Consider the following 27,801-nt stretch of genomic DNA (forward strand, 5'->3'; position numbering starts at 1 on the left):
GTGTATGCCGGCTGCCTCGGCTTATAAAGCGAGATGAGCGCTGCAACCCCAGAGTCGGCCACGACTGGACCTAATGGTCAGGGGTACCTTTACCTTTATAGATGCCATTGGAGGAGGAGGTTGTGTGAACTAGTCCTTAGGTGGCTCCTGCTGTAATATGACTGGGGAAAGGGACGAGTTTTTAATTTCCCAAAACGTTCAGAATGGTGGCTGAAGGGTGTATGTTTTTATTTCTCAAAGAATCATTGTAGGGTTTTCAGAGAGGGGTAGAGAGGTCTAATGTGTTTGAAGTTTGAAAAGCTTTGAAAGTGCTGTAATAACTGGACCCAATCTAATAGGTTGGGGAGAGGCTGGGCAAAAAGACACATCTTTACAAGACATCTGAAGCAGCTGATGGATAGTATTTTACAAATGGCAGAAAAAAGAGCATTCCACAGAGCAAAGCAATCAGGGAAGATGGCCATGTTCTGGTCACTGCCTTGATATATTGTATATGGTATGGTTTCATGAGAAAAAATTACCAGGTGATCTAAGTAATCTTATAGCTTTACATATGTGCAGAACCCTTTTCATTATCCCCACTTTATCTTGCCTTGGTATGTTACAGTTAACAGCCAGTTTTAGTTAACAGAGTGATCGGCAGGTCAAGTTTATCTTTATTGACACTGGCTCCATTGTGGAGCATTGATTCATCTGATGGCTCAGTTCACGGGCCAAAATGCTGATCTAGCAAGAACTCTGTGGGAATAGCTATTGCAGGGGATAACACCCCAAAAGTGCAAGCTAAGGGTTAATTTAATTTTCGAGTTTTCAAGCAGTTAATGTGTAATAGCAAGCATCATTCACAATGCAGAGCTATTTGGCAGCTTTGGCTGCATCTAGAGAGTCCTGGCTCCAAACAGCAGACCCCCATGTGTCCCTATTTTCCAGGGACAATCCAGGATTCATGGAAGCCATCCCAGTTTTTGATTTGATCCTGGAATGCCCCGCTTTTCCTTAGGATATCCCTAGTTTCATCAGTTGGAGGGTATGGAGTTATCTAACCGCCGAGCCACCTGAAGGCAGCTCTGTACAGTAGAACCTCTACTTACAACCGCCTCCACTCGCGGACGTTCCAAATGGCGACCATGGCAAACCCAGAAGTAACCGGCAGGTTTGCCGCCATTCGCGCCTGCGCAGAAGCGGTGATCGCTGTTCACGCATGCGCAGGAGCAGGCAATTGCCGCCTGCGCCTGCACACAATGGCACCTCTCCCAGCGACCCATTTTGCCATAAGGACGGGCCTCCGGAATGGATTGTGGTCGTGAGTATAAATTCCACTGTATAGGGAAGGTTTTTAATGTTTAATGTTTTATTATGTTTTTATATATGTTGGAAGCTGACCAGAGTGGCTGGTGCAAAGCAGTCACATGGATGGGGTATAAACAGTAAAATTATTATTATTACAGTGGTACCTCGGGTTAAGTACTTAATTCGTTCCGGAGGTCCATTCTTAACCTGAAACTGTTCTTAACCTGAAGCACCACTTTAGCTAATGGGGCCTCCTGCTGCTGCCGCGCTGCCGGAGCACGATTTCTGTTCTTATCCTGAAGCAAAGTTCTTAACCCAAGGTAATATTTCTGGGTACCACTGTATTATTATTATTATGGAATAGGACGTCCCTATTTTCATCAGAGAAATGGTGATGGGTATGAAACAAGTCTCACCAGTGGAGTGAGTGTTGTTTAGCTGCCAGGTGGAAACAAAGAAGTGTTCCTCAGCCTGAGTTTCTGATATAAAAGGGTGAGCATATTTAGTATGTTTTGTGGTAGTGGTTTCATTTTGTTAGTCTGGTCTCACATGCTTTGCTGTCGGGCTTCTTAGTCATAGGGTCTTCTTTTGCAAACAGCTATTTGCAGCAGTCTCTCTGCTTCAGTTTTGTTCAGGCTATCGTTTTATGTCTCACTAAAAAATTTCAAGCCTTTTCCTTTCTGAATTTGGTCTATTTTATTCAACCACTTCTTCTAAGCAGCCTCAGCAAAGCAACTGCTCCCCCAAGCGGGCAGCTTCCAGAAGGTTCCACCTGACCCACTTGCCTTCATGCAGTGTGGGTTGCGCACATTGACCCTCAATGAGGCATATGAATGAAAACGGGGGCTAGTTGATAAACATGTTAATGCTCTCACCAGCTTATTCAACTTCTTTCCATTCAAAGTGATACATCGAGCGAGCAATTTGCATTCAATTAATCTGCTAATGAAGAAGTGGGAATTGCTATGGAGTGAAACTCCGCTTAATTACCTAATAAACAAGTAGGAAAACATTTCAAGTGGACTAAATGCTTCAGTTTGGTGACAGAAAGTGCTAAAGGCAAAAAGGAAATTACTTGCTTTTGTCTTTAGTGGAGAAATTGCCAGTTTTGAGCTTATATCCTTCTCCTTCTCTTTACAGCCATGCTCTTTTCCAGAAGGAGTTTAAGAAATCAGTAACCACTGGGCTGTACTCATGACTAATTTAAAAATGTAGCATCTACTGCCTGTATAAATCAACTGAAACAACACTCTTTCCCTACCTCTGTATAATTATTTGAGGAGCTGATGTATGTGTTCTTTCTAGGGATGGAATTTTCTGAAAATTTTGGTGTCAAGATTATCGACACAGATGTGCTTCTGATTTGCAACTTTCTCCTTGAGCTCTGTGAGAAGGGCTTGTATTTTTGTGTTGGTTTTTCTTTTTTACAGGTTCTGCTAAAAGCACACACACACACCCTTCATATGGTATATATGTCATTGGTGCCAACACACATTCAGGTTATGACTCCTCCCCAGCACTAGACATTAGGCAACTTTTGCATCAGGAAGGATGGAAGAACTAAGTGAAAGTGTTTATTAATTCTATAGGGCACAACCATGCATTCCAACTACCCTTATTCAATAGCTATAATTGGGGGCGTGCAGAACAGAGAAATCTTGATGAAACCCGAAACACTTCCCCCTTTAAATTTCTCCTCGAATAATCAGGGGGCAGCCCTACCACTGGCAGCTGTCTATTTTATTTTATTTTTGCAAAAAAGTTATTAGTTTTTACAATATCAACGACAAACAAAAACATAAAACAAACAAAACATAACAAACATAAATCCTAACCTTATTGAAAATAACAGTTATTTACTTTGTAAAACAACTTCCTCGTTTCCCCTTAGTTGAATTTCATTGCATATCCTTATAACGGCTTTCCAAATCCCAATGTTAATACCCTTTAAATTAAACATTAACATCTTTAAATCTTCTCCTTCTTGTATTAAACATATTATTTTGTCAGTTAACATAAGTACAGTCCTAAGCCCATTGAGTATCTGGACGCTATTTCCAGTTATTTTAGCTTAACAAATTTAGCTAAATAGTCATTAAATTTCTTCCATTCTTCATGGTGTTCCTCCTCCTTCTGGTCGCGGACTCTTCCGGTTAGATCGTCTAGCTCCATAAAATCCATCATCTTCATCTGTCATTCTTCTACTGTTGGTAATTCTTGAGTTTTCCACTTTTTAGCTAACAGAATACGAGCCACAGTTGTGGCATACAAAAATAGATTAACATCTTTCTTGGGCAATTCCGAACCTGTTATTCCAAGAAGAAAGGCCTCTGGTTTCTTTGTAAATGTATATTTCAACATTTTTTTCAATTCATTATAAATCTTTTCCCAGAAGTCTTTCACCTTGGGGCAGGTCCACCACATATGAAAGAATGTTCCTTCCTTTTCTTTGCATTTCCAACATGTATTATCACAGTTATGATACACCTTTGCTAATTTTACAGGAGTCAAATACCATCTATACATCATCTTCATAATATTTTCCTTTAACAAAGTACATGCGGTGAACTTCACCCCTTTCTTCCACAATCTTTCCCAATCCTCAAACATTATATTATGCCCTAAATCTCTTGCCCAATCTATCATCACCGATTTAACTTGTTCATCTTTTGTATGCCACTCCAGCAAAAGCTTGTACATTTTAGATAAGTTTTTACCTTCAGTATCTAACAACTCCATCTCCAACTTGGATTTTTCCAAGGCAAAACCATTTTTCTTATCCAGTTTATACAATTCGTTAATCTGGTGGTAATGTAACCAATTTAGCTTATCTTTAATTTGCTCAAATGGTCTTAATTTATAACCTTCCTCTTCCTACCATTGGCAGCTGTCTAAGGAGAAAGATCCTGAGTGGCTGAAAGTGAGCACACATGTCTGAGTCTCTCCTCCACCACCTAAAGTGCTGCTCCTTCTTCTTGTGAAGGACTTTGTTCCTTCTCCCAGTGTTAAAGTAAGATTTAACTGTCTGTCCAGTCAGCTTTTGGATATTGTGTGTTTGTGTGTGGATGCGGGTGGCGCTGTGGTCTAAACCACTGAGCCTCGTGGGCTTGCCGATTAAAAGGTTGGAGGTTTGAATCCCCGCGATGGGGTGAGCTCCAGTTGATCTGTCCCAGCTCCTGCCAACCTAGCAGTCAAAAGCACGCCAGTGCAAGTAGATAAATAGGTACCACTGTGGCAAGAAGGTAAACGGCATTTCCGTGCACTCTGGCACTCATCATGGTGTCCTGTTGCACAAGAAGCGGTTTAGTCATGCTGGCCACGTGACCCAGAAAGCTGTCTGTGGACAAACGCCAGCTCCCTCAGCCTGAAAGTGAGATAAGCACCGCAACCCCATAGTCACCTTTGACTGGACTTAACCATCCAGGGGTCCTTTACCTTGACCTACCTATTCAGCTAGAATTGGGGACATGCAGAACAGAGAAATCTTGATGAAACCCGAAACGTTTCCCCCTCTAAATTTCTCCTTGAATAATCAGGGCAGCCCTACCATTAGGGAGATTGAGACAGCTGTCTCAAGAGAAAGATGCTGAGTGGCTGAAGGTGAGTGTGCATGTCTAGGTCTCTCCTCCACCACCTAAAATGCTGCTCTTTCTTGTTGTGAAGGACTCTGTTCTACTGCCAGTGTTAAAGTAAGATTCAACTGTCTGTCCTGTCAGCTTTTGTATACTGTGTGTTGGTGTGTGTGTGTGCTACTGCCCAACTTAAGTTGGGCAACCCCCGGTCAATAAAATGCTGACCCACCATAGCCTACCTGCTTCACTGGGTGCTTGGAACCCAGTGCCTAGAGATTTCCTTTGCCATCACAATATTTCCAACAGGATAATCCTGTACTACCCCGGATCCTTGTGTCTTCTACTTCACTAGAGAAAGTTCACACGTTGTCGATTTGTTTTAGCAATGGCTAGATGAAACCAACCCATGTAACTGTTTTCCCTACCCAAACCAGATTGACATTGTGGTTCTCTCGCATCGTTTTGCTTTTCTTTCCTCCGCGTGGAAACTTTGCGTCTGCACACGACCGTCCCTGAAATAAGCTGAGGAAGCACATTCCCTTATTAACGACACATAGCACTTTAAGAGAGTTGAAATTTATAGCCTGTGTATTTATTTGCATGTGTTAGAAACATTCCTTTGGGGACAGGTATTAAGAAGTAGAACAGCTGTGGTTAAACGCACACCCTCCGCTCCATCTGTAAAGGGGGAAAACTTATTTCGAGATCTGGGCAAGTTAACCTTGCCAGGTAAGACATGATTCTGCAGCAGAACTTCTGATGCTTCTCTAACTCGTTAAAAAAGAAGACAGTTTTTGACAGACAGGAGCCCTTCCCAGGGATCCAGGTGAGTGTGTCAGGGCTCAAACTGTATAGGAGACGGGGGCATTTGTGCCTCCCTCACCACAAGGCCCTGTTCATGCTGCCTGTCAGGTGAGGAGTATCCTCTACTCCTCTGTTAGCCTCAGAGGCAAGAAGAACAAACAGTTCATATTTTATGGCTTTTTATTCAGTCATCTGGTTGCAAGATAAAAGATCCATGTCTCTACGCATAGGAGACTTTGGCTACTCTGAGCACTTCCACTTCAGTCCCCAACAACATCCTGAAAATCAACGGGAAGTCCCAGGAGCCATACCCCTTTGCATCCTTTGTTCTTGAATGTGTAGGGACCTACGAGCCCTTGATGAAGGAGGATCTTCCTGTTGGGATACTGCTAGGGAGATGGAGGCATCAGACAGGCCTCCAGTCGTCTCCGGACGATCACCGGTCTCCCGTGGAACAGCATCAGTCAATTAGCGGCACGAGCCTCAGAGACATTCCAAGACCCGTGCACACCCTTTCAGCAGAGTCTCCACAATGAAAGGATGCAGACAGGAGAGCATATTTACTGCTTTATTCAACGTAGTTCAGAACAAAGGAAAAACATGACTGCTTGCCTCCTTGTCCAGGAAAACAGCCAGAACAAAAGCTATATACAAAACGGAAGTTCCCAGCGAGAAGCTGGAAGTAAACAGGCATGTGACACACAACAGCCTGTTCCCTTTTTAAGGTGGAACGGAACTATATCCTAACACTTCCAGACTCTCCAGGGAGGTCTCTGCTGGCTGCTCTCCAGCTTCGTCCCTCCTCCACTATCTCATAGCTAGGCATTTTTTCATGCAGATGTGAAATAGCCCTGCCTCCTTCTCCTTCTGAAACTGCCGGAGACACGGAGGGCAAAACTTCCCACTCCCCCTCTTCTCCCAAGAAGAGCTAAGCAGACTGAGGGGGCCCTTCCATCTCTCCTGCCCAGACCAGTCCCTGACACTGCCCCTCACTTCCCCCTCTCCCAATCCTGGCATGTTCAGCACAAAGGTCTGAAGGAAGAGGCTACTCCCTTTCAGTTGAACACAGTTATAATCCTCACCAGGGCTAGTTTTCTATAACCCACCTTGTTCTCTTATAATGGCAATGGCACCCACCTGAGAGGTGCCAGAACTGAGTTCCGGCGAGTTCCGGCTGAAAAAAGAGCCGTGATCATCACAATGATTTGGAACCCTGCGCAAGATGACCTGTCACTTATCTGTCCGGTCCATGAGGACACATGAGAATATATGTAAGTGGAAATTAGGAGCAAACTTTTGCAAGGAAAATATACTTACATGAATTGGGTAGAACGCAAGCCTTAACTTTTTCCTTTGAAGGCAGTACTGAACGGCTGCATTCATTTCCAATCCAGCAAGCTATAGGAAATGTACATTGCCAAAGCTTGTTAAAAAGCTAATTCTCTAGGAACTCTGAAAGTAGAACTCCTGTGGCTGGAAACTCCTTGCAACACAGTGCACGGCCCAAAATGTATTAATCCTGGCCTTCGTGTTTTGATAAATAGACCAAGGAGCAGCCATTGATTAATTCTCTCCTGCCTCTCCTCCTGAACTAACAGGGCTGGAATTGAAATTCAGGAGGCTCATGCTCATGCAGATGCCTTCCAGGGTGCTGTCAAATATGGAGATTGCACACACTGGGTTTCAGCAGGTAACCAGCATAAACACGATTTTTAAAACTAACACATAATAGCCCAATGAAACCACACATTCAAAAGCCAGCACACCCAAAAATAGACTCTTCCTCACTATACGATGCTTCCCACCCTGCACAATAAGGCCTCCAGGTGCAGCTAAGGCCTTAATCTGTTTGTTTCTTTTGTATAGGGACCTGTATTTGTTTCCTCTCCAAAATGGAGGGACCCTAAACAACCAATAAAACAGGAATAACAGCTTTGTTCAGGTGTTTGGTACCCATGGAAACCAAATGTACAAAAGAAGAATGTATGGGCTAGCCATACACTACAGATGCCAATGCGAATGCCAGGCACACAAACCTGGTGGTATGTGATTGCCATCAATCTGGCAGAGGACCACACAAATATAAATGTACTAGTGTAGGGTACCCTCCATAGAAATCAGAACCCTGGTCCATCAAGGTTCACATCCCCATGGAGAGAAAAGCCCTATGTGAATACATAAATATGGCTTCCTTCAGTCTGACACTGAAACAATATTCAATAAAATACAATAAGCAGCAGTAAGGCACATGATGGCAGAAAGTGAGGAGGAATTAAAGAACCTTTCAATGAGGGTGAAAGAGGAGAGCGCAAAATATGGTCTGAAGCTCAAAATCCAAAAAACGAAGATCATGGCCACTGGTCCCATCACCTCCTGGCAAATAGAAGGGGAAGAACTGGAGGCAGTGAGAGATTTTACTTTCTTGGGCTCCATGATCACTGCAGATGGTGACAGCAGTCACGAAATTAAAAGACGCCTGCTCCTTGGGAGAAAGGCGATGGCAAACCTAGAAAGCATCTTAAAAAGCAGAGACATCACCTTACCAACAAAGGTCCGTATAGTTAAAGCCATGGTTTTCCCAGTAGTGTTGTATGGAAGTGAGAGCTGGACCATAAAGAAGGCTGATTGCCGAAGAATTAATGCTTTTGAATTATGGTGCTGGAGGAGACTCTTGAGAGTCCCATGGACTGCAAGAAGATCAAACCTCTCCATTCTTAAGGAAATCAGCCCTGAGTGCTCACTGGAAGGACAGATCGTGAAGCTGAGGCTCCAATACTTTGGCCACCTCATGAGAAGAGAAGACTCTCTTGAAAAGACACTGATGCTGGGAAAGATGGAGGGCACAAGGAGAAGGGGACGACAGAGGACGAGATGGTTGGACAGTGTTCTCGAAGCTACAAACATGAGTCTGACCAAACTGCGGGAGGGAGTGGAAGACAGAAGTGCCTGGCATGCTCTGGTCCATGGGGTCACGAAGAGTTGGACACGACTAAACGACTAAACAACAAGGCACATGCAAAAATGAAACTAAAGGAGAAGGCCAGGATTATTCAGAAAACCTGTGCAGCAGTTTAAATGAAAGGCTTGCAAGGAAAGGAACCACAGCAGTGAAAGGGTACTGGCGGAGTAACAGACAGCCTGATCAAATGAGAGTAGGGAGTTTTACATACTGGGTGCCAAGACCCTTTCATATGCTCTAAGTAAAGATGGATGAATAATTCTGTTTCCTGTCCATTTCTCTTTCACATGCAATCACCCCCAAATCCACACCATCAGTTTCTGCAGCAATCTGCAATTTTTTTAAAAAAATCTGCTCCAAAATGCCATTTTTAATTATACATTTCTAAGCATACATATTTTCTCTCAAAGTGTGCAATCCTAAGTGTGCATTTCTGAATGTGTTTTTTCTCTGAAAGTAATATTTTTGCAATATGTTTTGAGCCAACAACTGCAGTGGAGCACTGGGGAAGTGCAGAAGTTAGGGGACTTAATGCGTGAACCATCTATAGTGGTACAGTTGCTTGTTTTGTTTTGTTTTGTTTCCCATTATTCAGCTAGTATACAAGAATGGGGGGGGGGGCTCCTTTTTCTTCTACTGCAAAAAATCCAACTTTTGTGAAAGCTCTTGAATGGATTCTCAATATTTTAATTTGTGTGGCATGTATACAACCATCATCCCGGTTTCTGCTTGCAGGGAATCCAGCATTTTTAAGAGTGAATTTGTGGCTGATTGGGACACGGGTGGTGCTGTGGGTTAAACCACAGAGCCTAGGACTTGCCAGTCAGCAGGTCAGCAGTTTGAATCCCACGATGGGGTGAGCTCCCGTTGCTCGGTCCCTGCTCCTGCCAACCTAGCAGTTCGAAAGCACGTCAAAGTGCAAGTAGATAAATAGGTACCGCTCCAGCGGGAAGGTAAATGGCGTTTCTGTGTGCTGCTCTGGTTTGCCAGAAGTGGCTTAGTCATGCTGGCCACATGACCCGGAACCTGTACACCGGCTCCCTCGGCCAATAAAGCGAGATGAGTGCCACAACCCCAGAGTTGGTCACGACTGGACCTAATGGTCAGGGGTCCCTTTATCTTTACCTTGTGGCTGATTGTCTGCACCTTTGATCTTGTATCCCTCTTATAAGTTAGTGAATTTGGGCGTCTTCCTTTCCATGCTAATGGCTGGTTGTGCTCAAACTGAGAAATTATGAGGTTGTCGTCACCCCAGTTATGCACCCTCACATTTCTTCAGCCAGTCAATTTCTGGGTGGTTGTGAAAGATTGCATGTGGAAGAGAAATGGACACAGGGATAGCCCTTTCACTGCTTTCTTTAAATTATATATTTAATGCCCAGTGCTCTGGAATTTAATGCCTAGAATTTCACACATGCTATTGCAAATCTTGTTGTTGTGGCAGAAATTTGTCTGCAGGTGATGATTGTGGCCAGCTCTTTGACTCAGAACCATCATCTCTATCTGCCAATATCTTTCATATCTCTGACAGCTTGCACCACTCAGAGGGCAGTTGTGTGAAACAGACATATCCAAAACCACCTCCACCACCATCTCCATATAGAAACCAGGGTGGTGGTTCTATACATGCCACACAGGTGAAAATACAATAGCTTGGTGAAGAACAGCACAGCTGTTGTCAGACATCAGAGGATCCAACCCACATGGCAGGTTGCCAGGAACGGATAAGACACAGAAAAGTTCTTACCACTTGCTTTTTATTCAATATTCACAGAGAGTGGCTTAGAAGTGCTGCTTCTTGGAATAATGATGTTGCTCTGAGTGAGTTTCCACTCCCTCCCTCTCTCCCTTCATGTGTCATCACTACAGGCGCTGAGAAGTATCCTCTGCCTTTGAGCTCTTTGCACTCCTACTTTCAATGCCTGCCAGGTTCTGGGAGTGGGGATCTGGAATGCTTTCTAAAGACACGGTGTCTGTCAGCTGTCACCCCTCTGGCATTTCTTCTTCCTCCTCTCTCATTATTTCCCAGCTTTTCCCCTCATCCGCCTCTGAGCTGTGATCTCTCTCAAACCCCTGTTGTAATTCTGAACTGTCTTCTTCTTTTCTGGAAGGATCAGGTTGATAGCTATTTGCCCTCAAAACAATGCACTAGACATCTCTCCAAAAGCTGGAGACCTACTGGAACAATATGGAAATGGGACATTTCTACTTCTGCTGGACATAATTTGTGTCATGAAGTTCATGTTAATAAAAACGGCAACCATCCATCCCACACAGAGCAAGCCAAGTTTGATGGAACACTGGGTTTCCGCTGCTTCATAAATTTGAATCAAGCTTTGAGTGTGGGGGTGGAAGGGCTACCAGTAGCAGCCAGGAGGACCAGAATGAAAGCTTTATTTACTTGCACCCATGGGAGTGTCAATCTCCTCCTCTCTCTCTCTGTGTGTGAGTCAAATCAAGACAAAAATATATTAACACAATATTACATATTTTTAAACAACTCAAGATCAGTTTCCAAACCTATGCAAACACATAGAAGCTTTTCGCTCTTCTGAGAGCTAGAAAAAAAGAGAGGTGGGTGGAATGATAATATCAGGACACCTCAAGCAGCAAAGCACCGTTTTTATGCATTCATACCCTTTCAGGGCATTATTTAACCATATTTTGTAGCCCTTTCCAAATGTCAAACTACACCGAGTCTTAGTCCCATGCATGCTTGCTGACAAATAATGCTTTACTCAATGGGACTTAGCATATTTCCATGGAAGACAGCGTAGGACAACTCACTGAATGAGCCCCATTTAATTCCATGGCACTTGTATCTACTCCATAGCATCTAGGATTCTGCTGGAAGGCTCCTAATATGAATATCTCTAAGATACATTGAGGTGGGGGTGGGGAATCCAAGTCAATTTAGTTTCAAAGCATGAAACTTCTCTATTACTAATCTTCTTTATGCATCTGATTACAAAGCAGGAATATTTAGATTACTTTATAGTTCATCTGCATCCTCTTTTCACCACAAATAAAAAGCGTTTCCAACAGAGAAATTGCATTTGGTCATGATTTATTCCCTTTATAAATGGAGCGTATACATTAGTTTGGAAGTTACTGTATTTGTGAGGAGCTTGGTAAGATAGATTGCAAGTAATACAGGCACGGGGGGAAATTACTATGAGAATCACATCATGAACTCATGAAATAAACCCTCACATATTTTATTCAGTAACCAGTTGTTCTGATACCATTTGTAAAGAATGGCATGCAGTCAACCAAATTAAAAATAGTGGGGAAGGGGGTAATGTAGATTTTTGTGAAACTGCTTCCCCTTCATAGATAGGCAGTCCGATAGCAAGGGCAGAATGACATTGAGCGGGAGACGATATTCCTGAAAACCTTGAAGACAAATAATAAACGTTTCAATTCATTCAGCATAGAAGTTTAAATGGCAGGTGCCAAATGAGCATTTATGTATGAAGAAGAAAGCTAATTGTGGCTTTAATACATAGACAGCATAGGAATCCCAGTAAAATATTGGAATGGGGATGGGTAGACCTGCCTTGGGAAATTTTACTAATCTCACTGAAACTCTTTTAGCTTCCCTCAAAATTTCTCAGGCGTTTTGCTTGAAAGTGAAGCTCCACATTGTCATAAAATTTTGTTCTAGGCTGATATGTGACCAACACACAATCTGGCCATTCCCCAGGAAATCCTCTCATAATTCCAACTGGCTTTCCTCAGACCTCCTATTTATGTGAAGAACAACCCAACATCAAATTTCACTTTTGACACAATTGCAAGTAGCAAGTCTTTCCACATTTAAGAAGCGAGGAGGGAGGGGAAAGTATTGATACCTTCAAACAGCTACACTTCTTGGGGTTTCCTTGGAAGAAGCTATTAGAGCGAAGCCACTTTAGCACTGTAAAGGGACAAAAACGTAGCCCATAATGACTAGATTTCCTCAAATTTGATTTGATAATATGCTTTAACAAGAAGCAGGTCTGAAACCTGAAATCAGGAGGAAAGTGTTCCATTGTCCTTTAAACTTGCAAGAGAAACCAGCAATTAGCACAACGTCAATTTCTGGTCTGGAAACAACTCTTGGAATTTCAGGGCAATAGGAGACAGTTCAGGAATCAGCCCCCTTCAGAGGTTAATTGAGTAACTATGTAATTCACCCCCCCCCCTTCCCTTCCCAGAGCACCATTCAAAAGCACTCCAGTTTCATTCCTCTTCATCTGTTACACTGCTAAGAGTTTGCCTTCCGTATTCCAACTCCCTTCCTCTCTCTGTTTAAAACTTCATGCTATAGACACTGAGAAATGGGAGAGAAGCCACAATTGCCAGATTTGCTCATCCCCAAGTACCATAAATACTGCTGACTGTGAAAATGAGCATTGTGTTGCCGTGAACATTTTTAAATGACTTGCACTAAAGGCCATTTGACGCATGTCACTGTAGCAAGCCCAGGAATGTGATTAAGGGCAAAGTCAGCAGGGAACTGTTTTCAGCCCACACTGACGTTATGTTGGAGGGATACCTTATGCTCCTTCTGGAAAAGTTTTTCCACCATTGGTCCTTACCCTGCACTCAATTCTCACCTGTGGCTGCTAGAAGCTTTCAGCATGTGGTAGCAGCCACACCCAGGGAATGGCTTTGACTGGCCAGCTAAACCAGGTGAGGGTAGCCAGTGAGTCTCAAGCCAGTGTGTGAATACAGACTCTGGTGGATTGAGCGGATGAGACCAATAATGGGCCCAACGGTCAAGAAGCTGGTTTCTGCACCTGATGTAGAGCAGCGGTTCTCAACCTGTGGGTCCCCAGTTGTTGTTGGACTATAACTCCCATCATCCCTGAGCTCTGGCCTTGCTAGCTAGGGGTGATGGGAGTTGTAGTTCAACAACATCTGGGGACCCACAGGTTGAGAAAAGCTGCTGTAGAGGGAAGTGAGGGACAGGTGGGGCTCCTCCATCTGGGAAGTTAGCCCATCTAGGAGAAGGAAAACTCTGATCCTAAACCTCCACTGCTTTGTGGGATATCCTGGGAGAGACAAAGGCTAAGGAGTAAGTGCTAAACAAATCTGGAGTGGAGTCCCTAAAACGGTTGGATGACTCCTTGTAGGCCTCCTTCTGGCAACTCCTGCAGCCAAGCTGGCGCCAGAGCCATGTTGTTTGTGTCAGGAAAGGAGGGTGGCTCCACAGCTCTCTGATCAACCATTCAGATCACTACTGCTTATTACTTGCCACTCCAGTTGTGGCTGAAATAGAGCTCTGGTGATTGCTTGAACCCACCAGTGTTAGTACAGAGGTTGCAACTGTGGAGTTCATTCAGCACTCACCTCCAATTCTAATTTCACAGCCACACTGATGATACTTACTGCTATTATGCCACCTACGGCAGGAGTGATATTAAAGCCCAAATTGGTTCAAGACCCAAGCTACATGAACAAAATAGTGATAAAGTATTCTTTTCTTAAAAATTAAAATAAATCAAGCAAGCCACAGTAATTAGGGATATGTTCACAGGCTTTGTTGATGTCCATGAAATTTTCCATTTTCAGATACTGCTGAAAAATGCATATGAAATATGTTATATCTATCACATTGTCAACACCAAACTGCAGTACTGAACATCTTATCACTTGCTATCAAGACATAACAGAAGGACAGAAACATGTTTGATTTTTTTTTTAATTCAAGAAAAGTCACGGTTCCTTAAATGATGTCAGACTGAAAGATTAGGAATATAACATGAATGCATTAGTGAAATTGAAAATAATTTTGGGAAGAACAAGGAAGTGTGGTTTTCTTGTCTTGTCCTATCTTATCTTGACAATGATATTTTGAGAAATGTTGGACACCATATATTTTATAATACAGGAGTCAGAAATTCAATATGGACATTAATTTGTATAAGGTGTTTTCACTGTCAGAGTGGATTCTATCCAACTATTTTGTTCTCAAGAGTAGATCCATTTATTTCAATAGACAGACAGTCTTGCTTATGTCTACTTATTTCAATGAGCCTTCTTTGAATATGACATATCAGATACAACCCAACAGGTATCTGACTATTAGTAGTAGTAGCATGAGTTATAGTTGCAGGATTATGCATGGAGATTAAGTAGCTAAGTGGTACCTAACTTGGCATTATCCAGATGTTCTCAACTACAGCTTCCATCATGCCTGACCATTGACCATGTTGAAGCCCCCTACCAAAAGAAAACCTAATTATTTACCCAGAGTCTAGGGACAGGTTGATTTATCTGGCTAACTGTACAGAGGTAGTCAGATTTTGTACAATTTGTCATGTTCAGTGCATTTTTTCTCCATTCTGTAAATTTTCATGAAAGGGAAATGTCATGAGGTGTGCATATTTGTGTGTTCTGTTCAGCACAACTCTTTAGAAAGGTGCACTCAATTTTGATATTTAGGTAAAAAAAGCCAGCAGATACTTAGCACATCACATCTTAGATTGATATTCAATATTAGTCATATTCAGCGTAGACCTGCTGGAATTCTATGCTATGGCTAACATTGGATAGGCACCTAAGACATCACTTCCTTTTTGCTAAGTAATTTGCATATTTCATTTCATGGACACCTTATAAATTACCATCAGGAGAATCTTCCCTCATTTTGTGAAGTGACAGAGGACAGAGGGCCTTCTCGGTAGTGGCGCCTGCCCTGTGGAACACCCTCCCATCAGATGTGAAGGAAATAAGCAGCTATCTTATCTTTAAAAGATATCTGAAGGCATCCCTGTTTAGGGAAGTTTTTAATATTTAATTCTGTATTATTTTTAACACTCGATTGGAAGCTGCCCAGATTGGCTGGGGAAACTCATGGGCGAGGTATAAATAATACATTATTATTATTATTATTATTATTATTATTATTATTATTGCAAAATGCCGCTTCCTTGTCTGTGATTGCATTGCAGCTTTGCATTCAACTATGATGCTAAAGTTAGGGAAACAAAGTCTTCCCATAAACACCTGATATGGGCGCATTTAATAATACTGCACTGTGAGAAACCCTCGGCATATTTTTGTTTTGGGAATATGAAAAGCTGTACATATGGCCAAAACAGAGTTGTTTACAAAGTTTGCATGTGAATTAGAATGCGGAGACAACATAGCCATCTGTCCGGAAAGTCGTCTTTCATTTGTTTACCTCAAAGTTGATAGGCTTAGAGAACACAAGAGGGAGGAGCTACCGCAGAAGGCAGTTGCCTCTTCCCTGTAGCAATTAGGAGAGGGCTTTTTGTAAAGAATTCTCATCATAAAGCTTTACACAAATGGCTTTTCAGCCAACCACAGAAAAGACAGCATCTTTGGCAGGTTGCACTATCGCCACCTAACTGGCACTTTGGTCAGACGACTTTGGAATAATATCAACAAACGTTTGGATGGATCTTTGTCGTAAAGTAATCACACTGAAGCTCCCTACCCAAAAAAATCGAGAGGATGTGCAAACGAGGGAAAACTCATACAAGAAAGGGAAAGTATTTTTGTGGCACAGTACACCAATCGAGTGCAAGCATTGGACAATTTTCCATCTTATTTAGAGAAGAAGGGCTGTTCCATATACATGCAAATTCATGTACATGCAAGTACATCAAATCAAATCAAATCTTTATTACAGTTTTATTACAGTCAAAGACCAGTATAAGGGGGGAGAGGCACAATCTGAAAAATGATTTGAAAAACTAAAAAGAGTTAAAAGTCTATAAGGAACCTAAAGGAAGCTAGGAAAGTCTAAAAGAAGGGTTAGGAACATTAGACGGGAGTGGCAGATCATAAGAGGTTAGGATATATATATAAGACTATAGCTATCAATCTACAGAGCACTCTGATATGGGTGCTCACTATTAATCTAGTTTGTGGCACAGATCATGCAAGTACATCATTTGGTTACAGCCCAAATGGCTATACTCTAAAACACACGAGCAAGGTAGAATTCACATTTCCCCCCCAAATCTTGAGCAAACTATAGCAATTAACTGCCCCATTGGACCTCAGGTGGTGGGTAGAATCACTGTGTTTCTACTTTTCTTTGCCTCAAGTTTTCCCTTTCTACTAACAACTTGAGATCAAAATTTGGCTTTGCTCTTTCGTGAACATCTGTCTACTAACAAAATGCAATGGGTAAGGTGTTGCACAGAGGATCTGCATATAACAAAAGCCACCAAAGGTCACTTCCCACAAGGACATGCTGCCCTGCATTGCAGGATACCTATCAGCAAGAGCTTGTTGTTGTTGTTTTGTCATTTAGTCATGTCCAACTCTCCGTGACCCCATGGACCAGTGCACGCCAGGCACTCCTGTCTTCCACTGCCTCCCGCAGTTTAGTCAAACTGATGCTGGTAGCTTCGAGAACACTGTCCAACCATCTCGTCCTCCGTTGTCCCCTTCTCCTTGTGCCCTCAATCTTTCCCAACATCAGGGTCTTTTCCAGGGAGTCTTCTCTTCTCATGAGGTGGCCAAAGTATTGGAGCCTCAGTTTCACGATCTCCTTCATGGATCACTGCCTTGCTGTGGCGAACGGGCTTGAATAACTCAGAGAAGCTAGGAGCTATGCCATGCAGGGCCACCCAAGATGGACAGGTCATAGTGGAGAGTTTTGACCAAACGTGATCCACCTGGAACAGGAACCGGCAAGCCACTCCAGTATCGCTTCCAAGAAAACTCCATGGATAAAGACAACAGGCATATCAGCAAGAGCTAGTCCATCCCAAGTAATACCCTGCTGTAATTAGACTTGAAAGAAAGGCCACTATTGCAACCAACAGAAGGCTTTTTCCAAGCCTAATTGGAACAAGAAAAGGGTCATTTGGAGGGGTCATAAGCAGGGTCTGGGTAAAGGTTAAGGCTTCATTACCCCTGAAATTACCTTTCCCCCACTGCAGTTAAATTGGGAGGAACTGAATCTGTTAATTTGGGTTTCCAACTTGCCCAGTTTTAAGTGCAGCTTGTGCCATTTCTTCATTAGTCTTTGAGCTTTTATTTTATAAAAAAAGAAAAAGTCCACTTGAAATTTTGTGCACAATTTTTCTGTGCGTTTCTCCTAATATGCATTTTCTTTTTCATGTTGCTGCATGGTCTCTGAAGTGAGACCTCTGAAGCATTGTGCATTACCAACTTTATAGTGTAAAATATTAGACAGCCACAACTAAGAAGAAAGGAACCAGACAAAGACTGCACACCTCATCAAATCCTTCACTTGCGATTGAAATGCTTCTTTCACTATTGACTCCTTAGAGCCTAATCCTAAGGCATGCTATGTCAACAGAGGAGGTAATCGGATGGGGAACATGAGGAGCTGCATCAGCTCAAAGTTACAGAACATGATGATAAAGCCATATTACAACAATGCGCCAGCACAGAAGCTTAGGACTGAAGTGTCAGTTGCATTCTGTAAAATGTCAATGAAGTTAAATGCACCATACTGATTACTGCAATGAACAGCCTTCCTTCCCGCATTCTCTGTTCCTGGGCACCTGAACTCAGAGATATGCTATCATGTAATTGCTTCATATAATATGAATACAGAGAGTGAACTTTAATTAGTAGTTTAAATATATGCCAAACTGGATCATTTTGAATCCCAATTAAAATTAACAGCAGCAATTAACTCAGACTTATTAGTCACCAGCTCAAATTCCAGCTGCTGACATTTTCAAGGGAAAACTGAGCAGTGTTTGCTGAAGAGATGGCACAAAACATCATCATCAGGGGACATTATGTTAGTTATTTGTCAGAAACATGTTAAGGCCTTTCCATCTGGCTCACTGTCACTGATACAAGGGATCTACAAATCATACAGGTTGTAAAACCAGCAATAGAATAATGGGGGGGGGGGGATTTTCTGGTTGGCTTCAGATAAACAGTGAACCTAACAGATCCCTGTGTCGATGAAATTAATATTCGCCATTAACAATCCAAAGAAACCAGAAACCATGGGTTCAATTTCTGCATTTGTCAAGGTGAATAATAAGAATTCCTGGGGCAAATAACAAGTATCAGAGAGGTCTATGTTTTGCTATATATGGTTGATACTGTTACAGATTTGGGGTCTGTTGGTGCATAGCAGAAATTAATAAATGGTAGTATTTAGATAATATGTGTGATATGAAGGGAATATACAAGGTGCAGATGAATTTATGGGTTAGCACATGCAAAATGGCCTGGCTGGACTAGCCAAGTGCAAGGTTATTAATCAACAATACTGGGCCATTAAGTGCCATTGATAATGCAAAAGACCCTGCTCTGAGGAGATTTGGAAGGTTACCAGGGTAACTGGATGCAATGCCAAAGGAGGATTTTGTGCTTTTTGCAAGAAGCTGGGAATAGCTGGGGCTGAAAGGTAGGGCTGTGTTTTGCAGAGTGTGTGAAGAAGGAGGAGGAGGAGGAGGAGGAAGCCCTGAACCATCTTAGCTGCTGGCTGAAGAGGCAGCAACCAAGAGACTGGAGAACATGGTTGGCTCCTCTAGACTCAAGCTGGCTGAAGCCATGGGAGAAGCAGGGACAAACACTCTTGAGAGGACAATGCCGTAACAGCTGTAACTTCCTCCACCTACACTCAGGTTGCATACATGTGAATAAACCATACAGTGGAACCTCGAGTTACATACGCTTCAGGTTACATACGCTTCAGGTTACAGACTCCGCTAACCCAGAAATAGTGCTTCAGGTTAAGAACTTTGCTTCAGGATGAGAACAGAAATCGTGTTCCGGCGGCGTGGCAGCAGCAGGAGGCCCCATTAGCTAAAGTGGTGCTTCAGGTTAAGAACAGTTTCAGATTAAGTATGGACCTCCGGAACAAATTAAGTACTTAAACTATGGTACCACTGTATTTAAGGTAAAGGTAAAGGGACCCCTGACAGTTAGGTCCAGTTGTGGCCGACTCTGGGGTTGTGGCGCTCATCTTGCTTTATTTGCTGAGGGAGCCGGCATACAGCATGTGGCCAGTATGACTAAGCCGCTTCTGGCGAACCAGAACAGCACACGGAAACACTACCTTCCCGCTGGAGCGGTACCTATTTATCTACTTGCACTTTGACGTGCTTTCGAACTGCTAGGTCGGCAGGAGCAGGGACTGAGCAATGGGAGCTCACCCCGTTGTGGGGATTTGAACCGCCGACCTTCTGATTGGCAAGTCCTAGGCTCTGTGGTTTAACCCACCATATATATTGAAGTCAAATTCCACCGCGTCTTGATTCTCAAAGGAAACACAACCCCAGGTGAGAACCTGGTACCCCCTGGAATCTTGTGCACCACTCGGCAGAGATTGGGGGCTGGCATGCTACCTTTGTAACAATATCAATGGATTAAATCATATTAATTATATGTTATTATTTCAACAGCAGTAGTAAACAGAAGAAAGCCTCCTAATAAGAGGGCGGTATCAAAACGACTTAATATTTTGTTTAATTTTTCCTCTTCAAGGTGGAATTCGTTTTTTTGCTCAGTCAACCAACATCTGCTCCATTTTTCAGACTTCATATAAAAAAAATCCTGCTTGAAAAGCATAACCTGCTGTGTCACTTTCAAGACAAATTCAGAAGTGGATTCACAAGAATGTACCTGGTCAGGAAATATTTGTTTCGTTATGGATTTCCCCACCCCCATTTAAACTTTTGTCATTTCTTTCCTGTTTTGAGATCCAAAATATTTCCTATGTATTTCACCGAAGTACTATAAAGGAGCTGTCAATCTTTGTATAAGACAGCTAACCAAATAAAATGTGAAAACTGAAAACAAACTAACCGACAACATACATTCAAATTCAAAACACCAGTCAAATGAGATTCAAAACATCATTTAAAATCAAGGAACCTCTTTAATATTGCTGCCATGTGACAAGCTCACTTTGCTATGGTTTCAGGCACCCTAACAGGGTATAAATCAAAGCAGAATGAAGCATAGGCAGAGTCAGATGAAGGAAACCATTTTATTGCCCCAAGACAACTATTCCATATGGATTTCAGAAAAAGATTAGACAACTTCATGGACAAGTCTACCTTTTCTTTTCCTATTTATTAATGGTGCTGGCCCCACCTCCCAGCAAGAAACTTGATTACTGAGGCTGGGCGTGAACCTCCAAAAATTAACACTGAGAGGCAAGCCAGCCCTGGGAACTGTAGCACCATGCATGATCCCGCAAAGGGCATCCACAATGTAAAGTGTGAGTGCTTATTATTATTATTATTATTATTATTACTACTACTACTACTACACTTAAGTTTGACTTAGTCACATGCCATGCTTAATTAATCAGTGCTGAGTAGCCCATTGACTACTCAATAGGACGCGGGTGGACGCGGGTGGCGCTGTGGGTTAAACCACAGAGCCTAGGACTTGCCGATCAGAAGGTCGGCAGTTCGAATCCCCGCGACAGGGTGAGCTCCCATTGCTCAGTCCCTGCTCTTGCCAACCTAGCAGTTCGAAAGCACATCAAAGTGCAAGTAGATAAATAGGTACTGCTCTGGTGGGAAGGTAAACGGCATTTCCATACGCTGCTCTGGTTCGCCAGAAGTGGCTTAGTCATGCTGGCCACATGACCCGGAAGCTGTACGCCGGCTCCCTCGGCCAATAAAGTGAGATGAGCGCCACAGCCCCAGAATCGGCCACGACTGGACCTAATGGTCAGAGGTCCCTTTACCTTTACTAGCCTATTGAAGAATAGATATACAGGAGGCACATTCAAGTAGTGAGTGGTGCTTGGAAATAATACTGTTTAAAAACTAGTTCTATGCAAGAATACGGACAAAGAGTTAAGTTGCTACAGGCAATGATCACACATATAAAAAATAAAGAAGTGTTATAGGAATTGCTATAATAACCAGTGCAAAGCTAGGAGCTGATTTTTCCAGCTTGCCATCTGGAGTGGTGATTGCAAGTACAATAAATTTGCTTGGAATGACCAAGCAAGAACACATCCAAGCATTATCCACTGATAGACCAAAAGCAATCTCGTTCACTTTAAATTGTTTTTAGTATCTTCTGTTATCAGCAGCAGCTTTTCCTAAAAAGTTGGCTGGAGTTGAAACGGCCGATGAAATTGGCAAGGAAACTCAAACTACAAGACAATTAATTGCGTCGTTGAGATTTTTCTTTTAAAAAGCAACAGCAGATGGGTGATACCAAGATTTATTTGTATCCCGGACAAGAACTTAATAAACCACAAATACAATTGAGGCAAGGCAAGGGTTCCAAACAGGTCCTCCTTTTCGTTTGGTGAGATTCCAAGGAACGCAAGACGGCCGAGGCAAAATGGGCACACGCCCCTAAAAAGAGAAGTACAGATCTCAATCAGTGTGCCAGCAGCCATGGGCATGGTTTTTGAGTACAAGGCAAACCAAGCCCATCATTTCTGATATGAGTTATACTAGGAAACAGCTGGCAGCCATGTTGTCAGTTCCAAAAAGGGAGAGAGAAAAGGCAGCTTGTGCTGGCATTTAATGGCAAAGGAACAGGTTTTGTTGCTCCTAGAATGCCCAGAGATTAATGTAAATGTAATATGTTGCCAAAGCTGATAGCAAAATCTACCACGTCAAATGATTACTTCTAGTCTTGCAATAAAACAATGCCGTTAAATACATGTCGATCATTCAAATGGCCTTGGATATTAAATGCACAAGCCTTCCTCTGGTTGCTGCCAGATAACAACTATGCTCAACAAGCTGTGAAGAAAGGCTATGCTGTTTTTGGATACTTTAATTTGTTTTGGAGGAGAGGGAATTAATATAAAGGGGCAATACAGAGTTGGGAAATTGTGGATGGCATTGAAAGAGTGCGGTCCCGGTCCGTCCGTCCCCTGCAAAAGGTGAACACAGAAATGGAGGAGAAATTCTGTTTGGTTAGGATTTTATTGTGAATCCACCTAATTCGCACCACCTAAAGCAAAATGCAAAATGAAACACTGCCATCCTTTGAAATTTGCACTGCACTTGTCTGAATTTCGTGATGTTGCTTCCTGACCAAATAATGTGTACCAAATAATGGTAGGGGGAGTATGCACAAAAAAAACCATGATTCATTTATTTATATTCAGAAAGGTGTTTCAATATTGCTGAATCATAATGTATTTTATTTAATTTAATACATTAACCCAGAAAATCATGAGGCACGTGGGAAGAAAGGCTTCGTCTAGGGTGGTGCTTTCTGCAATGCATATAACCAGGGAAAAAGAAGTAGACTTTTTCTTCAAAACTTTTTCCAGGTCACCCAAGCAGCAACTTTACATCTGTGGAATACTTCAGCCATGCATATATGACACTGGATTTCTCACTTTGCTCCTGGCAGCTCAATGTGTGAAATAGTTCCTTTAAAGAGCATGGTATCGGAAATAAGCATGTTCTAAAATTCTCCTCAACTGAATTTCTCCCTAGATGTTGAAGTTCTGAATTAGCTGTCATTGTTTCCATTTGGGTCCAACCCAGTAGGAATCCTTCCGACTATGCTTTTTAATTTCTGAATTTTGTATATTGAATGCACAATTTTCATAGCTGCTGCTTCCTTCAGTCCCCTTGTGTCTTCCCACTCCCTGCATTATTCGTGTTCAACACATGGAAGAAATGAGTGTTGGGCTGAAATATTTCGCCCAAAGGTTTTTGAAAAACCGAAGGTTGGTCTGGTGCGAAATTGCCTCCAGAAAATTAATGACAAGGCGGTGGTAGGGACACACATGGATTCGTACAATATGCATCTCACCTTGAATATAGAAGGTGGCCAAAATTTTATTCCCTCCCCTCCTGCCCTTTTCCTGAAAAACAAAAAACTCCCTTGCTATCACTTGAACTGGTGGTATGCTTACTGTGGCTGTTTTCCTGGAGCAGTGCTATGTCATGTCCCAGAGATTTGGGGTGGGGCGTTACTTGCTCTCATCTTCCCCATCCCCAGAGACAGAACTTTGATGCAAATATATACACAATCATATCAAGACAGAGTAAGCAAAACAAAACACACATGCTCACGAGCTCAATTTTCCTTGTGCCAATGTGAAGAGGTAAATCATTCCTGCTGGCTGCCTCCTAAGTAACCGCCTGCTTCTGTGAACCTAAGTGTGGGTGGACAATGTGATAAATCCAAAGAAGGCTAGCAAGAAGCAGGGGAAGCTTTTAACTCCTTTCTTGAGCCTACCCTTGCTGGCTGGCATGCAAACCCTTGTTCTCCCCATGCCCCACCTCCTTCCGAAGTTGGATGCAAAGCCCCCCAAAGCACTCTGATTAAAAACTTTGCAAATGAAGGCACTCTTTATATGATTGCATGTAGGGTTGAATCAATGTAGAGGGAGGAAAAGATGCAAAGGAACCATGCCTACTCAAGGTCCATAATTAGTTTTAGAAATGCTAGCTATACCAAGAGCCGGTGTCATGAACACACCAGCTTCAAGTGAAGGTTTGCAGCTGACTGCAAAAAGCAGCCAGGAACAGAGAGGCTGGGATTTCACTCAGGCATAGGAGAGCTGACAGCTGCAGGCTTCGCCTCCTCCTGACCTTGGACTGCAAGCTGATAAGGCTGTAGCGGAGAGTGGCCGAGAACACAGCCAAAGCTTTCAGAAAGCACAAACAGGAGCAAACTGGCACAGAGACAGTGGGTCAGAACAGGAAGAGATTGGAGCTAATCCAATCAGTCCAAAGAGTCGGTGAATGGGAGGGCTGCTAGATCGGAAGCAAAACAAGAGACGCAAGGGATGCCGGTTCAATCTATTCTGCAGACACCGGAAGGAGTCTTCAGAAGGGTCATCTTGAGTGATAATGCCGTCCGGAGCGATCTGTTTGGTTTTGCAATAAATCCTCCTTTTTAATGACCTACTCTCACTGTGTATCAAGCTGGGAACCTGAACTCCTGACACCCAGCAAACCATAGGTGCATATTGGGGGAAGCCCACTCATCACGTGATCTGGAATCTTTGATCTCTTGTGGCTCAGGATGACACTTGGTAGTCCTCACTTTGTGACCCAGTCACTGTGGTAAGTGTGCAGTGGGAACAAGCCCTACTTGTGGATGTGAACCTGGGCTTTCCCCACTGAAGTCCATCTTTATGAGTGATAAAGTCTCTTTATGAGTGATAAAGGCTTTAGTCACCAGAGAAGAGGAACACACGGCAGTTTGGTTTCAGTGGAACCGATGCATGCTCAGTTCTAATACAAGATTAAAGGTTGAAATTAATGCCTTGACATTGGAAGGGTCTGTCAGGGAAATCTTTATAATGTGTTTCCAAGATGTGTACTTCAGCAGAGCAGTTTGTACTCAGGTGGGCCATTTCACTGTCCTTTAGGTCTGGGACCTCTAACCAAATTATATCGACCTGATTTAGGAATAGACAGCTCATTCACTTAGGCCCTTAATGATTTCTTTCCTGAGACTATAAATTAGAACTGGTACAAGATGACACCCTCGAGCTAGCAAATGTTAATGCTCTTTTGTAAGAGTCATGCTGAAAATTAACTATCCTGCACTTATTAATGAAGAGGAATCAGGCTGGTAAAAAAGAGATCTAAAAAACTCTATGCATATATATGGAATATATATATATATGGCAGAGACCTCTGGTCTAAGCAGCTGCAGTTCATTGAATGGTGGAATAAGATATATGAGGAAAGACCTCGAGCTTTCCACACATCATAAATGTGTAAGCTACTCTCAATTTCCATACTACTGAGAAACTCTCATTTACATCTTCTTATGACCTCAAGGGCACTGAGGTTACTTCAGTGTTGAAGGAAGGGAGAAATTCACAATTTCCTCTAAGGGATCATAAAGCCTCGCTGCCTTCTATTTTAGGGCAGAATTAGACATAACACTTAACATGTAGCTGCTATCAAAAATGGCAGCCAGAGGTTAAATTCTACCCTGTGTATTTTTACATGTTCACTCCATAGCACTGGCTGGCAGGGAAATGATGTCCAATGGCAAAGGGTGATAATAATAGTCTGGTGGGCCTGGTCCTCAGGTACCACTATGACATCAGCTGACCCCAGTACTATTTTTCTAGAAAAATAGATGCTGGAATTCACCATGAACCTTGTTCTCTTATACTGGCAACTATGCTCAACTGAGAGGTGCCAGGAACTGAGTTCCAGTGAGTTCCACCTGCAAAAAAAGTCCGGGCTGACCCAACTTCAACAATCATCCAATCCTTTCCTTTCTTCCTTCCTTCGCAACTCAGTTTGAACTCAAGACAGACTGCAAAGGAAGATCCCTGTATTCGGCAATGCAACTCCTGCTTTGGGCAAGAGCTAAATCCATTTCAGAGCTCTGATTTGGAGCTCCCCAGCAGAACCAATCCCAGTAGGGCTTCTTGCATTTGGTACCAACTTTAAAAGGTACCAAATGCAAGCCCCACTTGCCAGGGAACAATCAAAATCACACTTTTTAAAAAAAATTGGGATGGTTTGCTGAAACCTAGGCATACCAGCCAATATTCAAGCAGTCATAACCCCAATGCAAGATGTGTTCAAGGGCCACCACATGAACAACATATTACCATAATTCAACCAGGAGGTTACTAGAGTACCCATCTTTTGCTGTTGTGCTAATTAGGCTGCTTCCAACTATTGCTGCTTTGCAGGTAGAATTTAATCTTCAACCAGCAAATTCAGGTTGCTCAGTTTTTTCAGGAGAAGGGATCTACAGATACCTATGAGGCAAAGTCTCCAGTTGACTGTAGCCACTGGAAACTGAAAGTATTACTGCCAACTGCACAGCCACCTCTATATTTGTCTTTCTTAGTTCCATTGTCACACTTCTACAGTGGTACCTCGGGTTACATACGCTTCAGGTTACATACGCTTCAGGTTACAGACTCTGCTAACCCAGAAATAATACCTCGGGTTAAGAACTTTGCTTCAGGATGAGAACAGAAAATGTCCTCCAGCAGCGCGGCGGCAGCAGGAGGCCCCATTAGCTAAAGTGGTGCTTCAGGTTAAGAACAGTTTCAGGTTAAGAACGGACCTCCGGAATGAATTAAGTACTTAACCCAAGGTACCAATGTATATTAATCCTATTTCCAGCAGCACCTAACTTCTGGACTCAGAGCAGCAGAGAGAAACATGGAAGTCACTCACGGACTCCTTTGTGAACACCTTGGTGTAAATTTTGTGATCTTCTCTTCACCAAAGTATAAAACCTATGATGATAATTAGCCTTTATTGTGCATTTCAAGCAGAGTCCTTTATGTATAGTATTACCTTGCAACAGCCCTGTGAAGGAGACCCTATCATTATGGCTGTATTGCAGATTGAAGTGATGGGCTGAGGCAGAGAGCTATTTAAGACCCCTGTTGAATCTGTGGCTGAGGTGAGAAGTGGCTGCACTCTTCCCCGCCTTTAATTCTGTCCCCAACATCCAAACGGTGGAGCTGCTATTTTCAAATCCCTCTCCTGAGAGCAAGCAGCCTTTACTTTCCATTCATTGAAACAAAATACCCTCAAACATACAGTGGAAAGGCATGTTAATTACTTGCTGCACTCCGGCATATACTCCAGAAAGCAATATAGCCTCTGTCATTCATGAACGATTACCCAATTCCAACTGTACTGGAAAAGGGAGGGGGAGCAGGAAACATGTAAATCTGCATGGCTGCACACTTTGTATTTTTCGCCTTGCATAGTTTCATATTCCTATTTTTTAAAAAAAAATCTACTCAAATGTAGCACCAGAAAATATTGTGTTCTGTGAGATCTGGAGACAAGCCCTATAGGCAAGATCTGGGGGCAAGATATCCCTGGCCCTAGCTAGGAACTTAGACGATTTCCTTTTAAGCACATTGGAGGTTTAGGATTCCTGCTTCTCTATGAGTGCTTGGAAAACAAAGGGTTCCAAGCTATAGGGAACGAGGCAGAGGGCCTTCTCGGTAGTGGCACCCGCCCTGTGGAATGCCCTCCAACCAGATGTCAAAGAAAAGAACAACTACCAGACTTTTAGAAGACATCTGAAGGCAGCCCTGTTTAGGGAAGCTTTTAATGTTTGATGGACTACTGTATTTTAATATTTTGTTGGAACCGGCCCAGAGCGGCTGGGGAAACCTAGCCAGATGGGCGGGGTATAAATAATAAATTATTATATTATTATTATTCCCTGCTCAAGGAGGAGTTAATAGCGCTTTCCCTTATTCAATAGGCAAAATGCACAGGGATAGCCATATACTCTATATTTGCTGCTTCGGTG

The 27,801-nt window shown here is 42.8% G+C and overlaps 1 long non-coding RNA gene across 1 annotated transcript; it reads left to right on the top strand.

The window, feature by feature from the left end:
• Positions 1-1,148: 1,148 nt before the first annotated feature.
• On the top strand, positions 1,149-23,002 carry LOC308482126. The gene is made up of 2 exons (XR_013989062.1): positions 1,149-1,303; positions 22,743-23,002. It is a non-coding gene; the product is annotated as an uncharacterized lncRNA (long non-coding RNA).
• The last annotated feature ends 4,799 nt before the right edge of the window (positions 23,003-27,801 follow it).

The sequence above is a fragment of the Podarcis pityusensis genome (assembly GCF_964106645.2).
Source record: "Podarcis pityusensis genome assembly, chromosome: 7".
NCBI classification, from domain to species: Eukaryota; Metazoa; Chordata; class Lepidosauria; order Squamata; family Lacertidae; genus Podarcis; species Podarcis pityusensis.